An 8,282-nucleotide genomic window follows, 5' to 3' on the forward strand; every position below is an offset into this window, starting at 1 on the left:
TGTACTCAGACATCTGGACAATAACAATACTTACATAAGAATGCTGTTCGTGGACTTCAGCTCAGCATTTAACATGGTCATCCACTCTAAATTAACCATCAAACTTGGAGACCTGGGCATCAGCACCTCCCTTTGGAACTGGATTCCGGACTTTCTGACCAACAGGCCTCAGCATGTTGAGTCAGACAACACCTGCTCCTTCACCATCATCCTCAACACCGGCATACCACAGGGTTGTGTGCTGGGCCCATTCCTCTACACCCTTTTCACCCATGACTGCAGGCCTGTGCATGGCTCCAACACCATCATCAAGTTTGCAGATGACATCATGATGATTGGCTTCATCAGCGACAACAATGAGTCATCCTACAGGGAGGAGGTACAGCACCTGGCTGTATGGTGCACTGATAATAACCTTCTCCTTAACACCAACAAGAGGTCAACAAGGAGCTCATTGTGGACTACAGGAGGGAGAAAGAAGGCACACACAATCCCATCCACATTAACGGGATGGTTGCTGAACGTGTCCTGATCCACATTAACGGGATGGTTGCTGAACGTGTCGTGAGCTTCAAATTCCCGGGGACCCACATTTCAGAAGATCTGTCTTGGACCACCAACGCCTGCAGCCTGGTTAAGAATGCTCACCAGCGCCTCTTCTTCCTTAAGACACTGAAGAAGAACCACCTGTCTTCAGCCATCCTGGTGAACTTCAACCACTGTGCCATTGAGAACCTCCTGACCAACTGTATCAGTCTGGTATGGAAACTGCTCTGTCTCTGACTGTAAGGCGTTGCAGCGGGTGGTTAAAACTGCCCAACGCATCACAGGAACTCCACTTCCAGCCATTGAGGGTGTCCACAGGGAACGCTGTCTCTGACATGCTCACAGCATTCTCAAGGACTCCCCTCACCCTGCTCACAAACAGTTTGACCTCCTGCCCTCTGGGAGACACTTCAGGAGCCTCCAGACCAAGACCAGTAGACTTAGGAACTGCTTCTTCCCCATAGCTGTCTCCTTACTGAACTCTGTCCCCCCGTTGACCCCCACTGCCTTCTTCTATAACACTACACACCCTTCTTAGTGATGGCCAAACGAGGCTCCATGAAGCTTTGAACCCTTTTGGACCTTTGTATTGAACATTGGTTCACTACTCAAAATTGCATTCATTGAGCACGTAGGTGACATCTGCTGGTGCAGTGGCTGTTGTACAGCCTTGCAAAGGTGACACTGACACACCTTACGTGTGCAGTGAGTTTTGTTGTATTGTGAAAATGACAAATAATGCTGAAATCTAACTTCATTTTACATATGTCTGTCGTTGTTCTTCCTTGCCTTATGAAAGTATCTTAAATGAAATTTTAACTACCTAAGTAATCTTTCCCCGTTTTCCCCCCCCCCAAGAATTCCTAAGAATTTGAAATGTATTTATAATTATTCATCCCAAATTACACACTGGAAAGAGCAAATATTTACAGGGTTCAATGACGCTGTGGATGTAATTAATGTCATTATAATATAATGTGTTTTTTGATTGTGCTTGGTGTACACTGGGTGCGCTTGTGTGACTTCGGTATTTTTATTCAAAAATAATAGTTTCTCCACAGTAGATGTTTTCGCCGATTTCTCTTTTTTTGAGACAATGTCCCCAGCTTTGGAGAAGACCCTTTCACACAGTACAGAAAATGCTGGTGTCACTTGGAACTGGTTGGCCAGGTTGAACAAGTATGGCTATAAGGATTTGTGCATCATCCAGTAACCTAAGAGGCCTTGTGATCTGTCCAGAGGAGGAGCAGACAGATATTGCTGAACCTCCACAATGGCATTGGAGGGGACTGTAAACTTGGATATCCTTTGTATGAATAACAGACTTGACAATAAGGCTTGAATCTTGGAAATCTAATTTACCTCATTTGGTGGCACCAATTCAAAATGTTCCCACACTTGTGATCATTTCCTTGATGGCTCCATATCGAGGAAATCCAAAAAGTATTGACAGGAAGTAAGACACAGAGCGTTGTTTCATCCAAGGCACTGAATATCCCCCGGAGTTCAGTTAAATCCATCATCAAGAAATGGCAGGAATATGGCACATACCTAAATCTACCTAGATCAGACTGTTCTCACAAACTGAGTGACTGTGCAAGAAGGAGACTAGTGAGAGAGGCCACCAAGACACCTATGAATACTCTGAAGGAGTTACAAGCATCAGCAGCTGAGATGGGAGAGACTCTGCATACAACAACTGTTGCCCGGGTTCTTCACCAGTCAAAGCTTTATGGGAGAGTGGCAAAGAGAAAGCCACTGTTGAAGAAAACTCTTTTTGAATCTTCACAAGAGTTCACCAAAAGGCATGTGGGAGACTCCATGGTCAAGTGGAAGAAAGTTCTTTGGTCTAATGAGACCAAAATGGTACCTTTTGGCCATCAGACAAGACAATATGTTTGGCGGACACCAAACACTGGACATCACCACAAACACACCATTCCCACAGTGAAGCACAGTGGTGGCAGCATCATGTTGTGGGGATGTTTCTCGGCAGCCGGCCCTGGAAGGCTTGTAAAGGTAGAGGTTAATATGAATGTGGCAAAATGTAAGAAAATCCTGGAGGACAATCTTATTCAGTCTGCAAGGGAACTACGGCTTGGGAGAAGATTTATTTTCCAGCAAGACAATGACCGAAGACATACAGTGAAAGCTACACTGGAAGTGGTTTAAAAACAACAAGGTGAGTGTTCTGGAGTGGCCGAGTCAAAGCCCAGACCTCAATCCAATATAGAATTTGTGGCTGGACTTGAAAAGGGCTGTTCACGCGCAATCCCCGCACAACCTGGCAGAGGTTGAGCAGTTTTTGCAAAGAAGAATGGAGTAAAATTGCAGTGTCCAGATGTGCAAGCCTGACTGAGACCTATCCACACAGACTCAGTGTTGTGATTGCAGCCAAAGGTGCATCTACTAAATACTAACTTGAAGGGGGTGAATATCTCTGCATTCACTTATTTCCCATTACATATTTTTATTTAATTGACATTATGTTGTAGAAATCTGGTTTCACTTTGCCATTAAAAAGGTTTTTTTGTAATTTTTGTGTCAAAAAAGCCAAATTATATTGACCACGATTGATTTATAAAATCAATAATAGGGTAAAACATCCAAGGGGGGGAATACTTGTTATAGGCAATGTATCTCCTATAAATCTGAGCAACAGACACAGAACAACATTAGAATTCATTTAGAGCCAGTTCTCAACAACCCCCTGAGAAAAATATCTGCTCTTATGTTTACTAGTGAGCAGGTAAATTTAGCTGCATTTCCACCAGAAAGTCCCCGGTACTTTTTATTCCCAGGAATGAAAGCCCAAGAACTGTTCCTGGGGTAAAAGACCCTCAAGCGCATTGGAGATCCAACGCCCAGGGAAGAGTAAACTAATTAGCCTGCTGATGTAAAAGCATGACAGCCAGCAGTGGGGTTGTAAGAATGCCGCATGGTAAAGGCTCGCTATGGATAACACATACCAGTGGTGGAGGACAGACTGCAGACAAAACTAATCATTTTCTACAAGTTTAAGCTTGTTTAACAGGTGCATTTTTTCTTACTCGCCAAGCTTTTATTGCACGTACAGTAACATGCACAGGGATTGTTAACTCTGACTAATGTTTCACTTCAGCCGATGTCATGCTCTCCTCTACCTGCTGTACTCTGTGTGTGGAGGATCCATGCTCCACCCTCAGGTCCAACACCAGTAGAAGCTGCTCCATAAATACCAAAACCATGTTTTCCAGTCCACTAATCTCACTCACTGGTCTCTTCATGTAGGCCTAATGATAAAATGCTCCTTGCAATCTGAGAACCCAAGGAACTAGTGGTCAGTTGCATCAGTGTGCCCTAATCATTTTTCACATTGGCACACTGTGATTACTTGCATATGTGAGTGAAATGACATGCCACAGGGTCCTGTATTTAACAAATCAGTGTCGTTCCACACCGCAGCCCCCCACTATTTCTTGGACATTCAGAAAGTACTAACCCTGGACTAGTTCAGGTTCAGGTTGTGGCACCTTGGCAGCTGCAACATGGCTGGTTCATTCCCCTGAACAAAGATCTGTTACAAATAATGAACTTAGAGTTTACTGTGCAAGATAAAATAAAAGCAGTATAACTGATAGATTTGCTGCAGGACGGAATTTTTATTTTTGGGTTAGGCTGGGGGGTTGTGTGTGTGTGTGTGTGTGTGTGTGTGTGTGTTGGGGGGGACGACTACTGCCCCCAAGCCAACAACCTTCACACACAGAGTGCTGTGTTGGCGGTCTGTGTGGTGGGCAGATTAAATATCTTTTTACTCTCTCAGGGGAGCGGTTAGACAGAGCACCTCTAATCCCGCTCCTATGGGAGCCCCTTATGCCATGAATCATGCTCTCGTTAGGAGCTCCAAGGCAGACAAGCAGCCACGCCCCCCTCCACTCGCCGAGACACCAGCCTTGCCTACCCGACCCCACACCAACCCCAGATCCCCACCTCTACCTCCACGCACTCTGACCCAACCCTGCACCACAGGGGGAGGTGGAGGAACCCAGAAGAGGGGGGGGAGGTTGAGAAATAGAGCATGAAGGGAGGGAGGGGATGGAAAGTGATGGAGGGAACTGAGGCCAGACAGAAACGCAAGGAAAGATGACATAAGAAATACATGAGTGAGTCGCAATAATCTAGTACTGAAAAACACACACATGCCCTAAAGCTTTGTTCCCTCCTCACAACCCAAACCTGTCACATAAAACACCTCATGCTATATTACAAAAATTAACAATACAGCTGACATTAGTAGGGCTGTCTTTCATCATAGCTAGAGATTTAATTATAGTCACAAAATTTTTACTTAGAAAGTAGTGACTAGCTCAGTGCACTGATGAACACAGTAGCATGGCCCTATGAAGAGAACACAGCTAGAGAGCAAAAATGATAAAGGTGCTCTCCTCCTGGGGAGTCCGGTGAGCCAGTGGCCTGAGGGTGGCACATGATTAATATTTATGTCACTAGCCACACCAGCATACATCAATCAATCACAACCACCCTCCTACAAAGAGGTGGGGCACAGATGAGGTGTAAAAAGAGAGATAGTGAGGTCTATAAACAGAGAGAGGACGAAGACCGAGAAATGGATGCTGTCAATTTAAAAAAGGGTTGTGAACAGGTCACCACGCCTTCTGCTTGGCATTGGCAGTGCAGGGATTTGGGAAGTTTAGCCATCGTAAGCAAGGCCTGAAATTAATGCATGCAAATGTATGGCTTCACATTTGTGGTGTCATACTGATTCTGTCTGCCTTCTTTTTTTCCTAAGTCATGAATGAGCGAATGGATGTGCTCAATATGACTACACTTTTCTTAAGGACAGGATTTAGGCATGATGATGGTCATCATATAGTAGAATACTGACCAACAGTATATTCAAATTTCCAGGATTTGATTTTCAAAAAAGCATGGTGCCCAGCAGGTAAAGACAGGAGACAGATGAAAGGACAAGCCAGAATAAAGTGTCTTAGTAAGGTGTTGGGCCACCATGTGCCCTCAGAAAAACTTCAGTGCTCCTTGGCATTGACTCAGTAAATGAACTCTACTGGAGGGATGAATGCTGATTCCTGATGCTTTTTTCTTTTCTCTCACCTCTATCCACTCACCCCAACCGGTCAAGGCGGAAGGCCGCCCACCAAGAGCTGGGATCTGTCAGAGGTTTCTTTCATTAAAGGAATTTTTTGCTCAGGGGGATTTTGTTGGGTTCTTCTCTATAATAATAATAATAATCCTATGGTCTAGACCTTACCATGTAAAGTGCCCTAAGATGATTGTTGTGATTTAGCGCTATATAAAATAAAACTGAATCAAACTGAACTGAATTGAAAAGCTCCCACAGCTGTTCAACTAGGCTCAAATCCGGTGACTGTGAAGGCCATAGCATACGAGTCTCACATACTCAAACCATTCAATGACCCCTTGTCAATTAATTTTTAAAAATTATAAGTACTTGACCCCTATTTTTCAAGCTATGCTTGATTATTACAGTTTTTGCAACTTCTGAACCAAAATCTGACAACAGATTGTGGTCTGTTTGCTTGCGTTGCCACGCCACTGATGATCAGGACTTCTGATTTGAGTGGCAAACTCTTTATATTAGTGCAGGGCAACGATTAAAATCCTTAATTGTGTTAACTGCATGATTTTTCTGAGTTAACTGCGATTAACTGCATTGATATGAGCAGCATTCAATAATAAATTCAAAAGTAGTGTATTGTGCACTTGTATTTTAAAAGTACTACTATAGGAACAAAAGTGCAATAACATTTGGTTTGCAAACACTTTAAACAAATAAGGTACTTTTTAACAGAAGCATTCCCTTTACACAGTAGCAGAAAATCTCAAACAATGTAATCAAGCTCATATCAAGGCACATCAATCAAGGCACATACGTGCCGTCATTCATTGCGATCCTAATAACGTTCCTCAGACCAACATCTTCCACAATACTAATTGGCCTGCAGTTTGTAGCTATCCACTTAGCTATGGCATTTGTTAGCTTATCTTGCTTTTGTTTATCTATACTTCTCCCACACACTACATCGGGTAGTCTGCCGAAGCCTCCCTCCGCTATTTGTTTGGGTGGGTGATTTGCTGGCATCAATGGTGTGTATTGCATTTAAGTGATACTTCTGACTCGAAGTACTCCAGTGATAACAAAATTCAGCTTTGTACTGGATACACATGACTTTGGTTCTATCAACTCTGCAGTGTGGAAGAGATTTAAACTGAAAAAGTCCACATAAGAGTCCTCTACCTTTCTCAATTTTCACCTGAGCACTGCAGCGGCCCACCTCAAATGCTCTTATTGGTTGAGACACGTGATGACGCCCATCTCAAGCCAGTACTGATCAACACCCCGTCCCTCCTGTGACCCATGGTTTGTCTGTATGTGTATTCAGAGCCAGTGAGCAACGGACTTTCAAAATAATAATAAAAATAAAAATAAACTGCGTTAATGCGCAATAAAATAATTGTCAGCGTTAATGAAGTATTACGTTAACGCGAAACTAATGCGTTAACTTGCCCAGCACTACTTTATATATATATAAAACTAAAACTTTTCTAAACTTTAACTTTGTTGCCTAGTCATAAATATTTAACGTTGAGAAAATTTTCAGCTTTAGAATCAGGCCTTCATGGCCTCACAGTCAGAACCCCAATAATGAACGGTGCTTTTGTAAAGATGTGTCAAAGTGGCACATATCACTGCCAAAACATTTGAGGGTGCACAAACCACATTTCAAGTGCTATGCGGCCTCCAGCTCAGTGTTTGAGAGAGCACAGGCATAGATTTGTAAGAGCAGAATGAGATTTGAGAGGTATTCTTGGCCATGCGTACGCTCATTTCCAAGTCTGCACTTTCAAAACTTTTGGTGCCCACAAAACCCAGTGGAACTGGACTTAAAAACAAGTGCACACATGGCCAGGGATCAAATCTAATTCTGCTCTTGATTCTGTGTGCTCTCAAATGCTGAGTGGCGCTCAAAATGTGGTTCCTGCACCCTCAAATGTTTTGGCGGGGACATACCTACAGGTACGCATGTTGGCTTATTCATCCAAGGGTTTTTCCTCAATAAACAGTTCTTAACTTGGTCCAGCCTTGATCAAAAGGACTAATTTAATCAGCTCTGTGTTCTACTGAATACTTCAAAGCTGTACCACTGATGCTACAGCCTGCAAATAAGTTTCATTTCAACAATATTTGTGTCTACATTGTAGCTGAAGCAGGAAGAACTACTGTGCGTCAGTGAAAGGCATCTGAATGGTCACTGTACTGATCAAGGTACTGAAGATCAAAGGTGAAACGGCACAAAAAGGTTAGAGTAGAAAGCAGCAGCAGAACTGAATTCTAGTCAGAGGTAGGGCTGGGCGATTCTTTCGACTTTTTCGATTAATTCGAATTTACGTTTTAAGGCGATTTTTTTTCTTAAATCGAGGTATCGCGATTTTTAATTATAATAAAAATAGAAACATTGTCATTGCACCAATGGCAGAATAATTAAAAGGCAATATTGTCCGACCACATGATGACGTGCCTAATTATCCGCTTACGTGTGAGAGCACTCTATGAAGGAACTAATAGGCTATAGAAAAACATCATGGAGACGGGTGGCTCTTCACATCAAGATGACCTTGTGCCAAAAAAAGGTAGTAACGTTTCCTCTGTGGTTTGGAAATGGTTCGGCTTTGAGAGGTAAGACATCGAACAAACC

At 43.2% G+C, this 8,282-nt stretch overlaps 1 protein-coding gene across 1 annotated transcript in view; it reads right to left on the reverse strand.

Moving 5' to 3' along the window:
* The window catches only part of pdss2 (prenyl (decaprenyl) diphosphate synthase, subunit 2), a 40,615-nt gene that overhangs the window by 28,482 nt on the left and 3,851 nt on the right, over positions 1-8,282 (reverse strand). The window lies entirely within an intron of this gene.

The sequence above is a fragment of the Monopterus albus genome, unplaced genomic scaffold (assembly GCF_001952655.1).
Source record: "Monopterus albus unplaced genomic scaffold, M_albus_1.0 scaffold270.1, whole genome shotgun sequence".
In the NCBI taxonomy this organism is placed as follows: domain Eukaryota; kingdom Metazoa; phylum Chordata; class Actinopteri; order Synbranchiformes; family Synbranchidae; genus Monopterus; species Monopterus albus.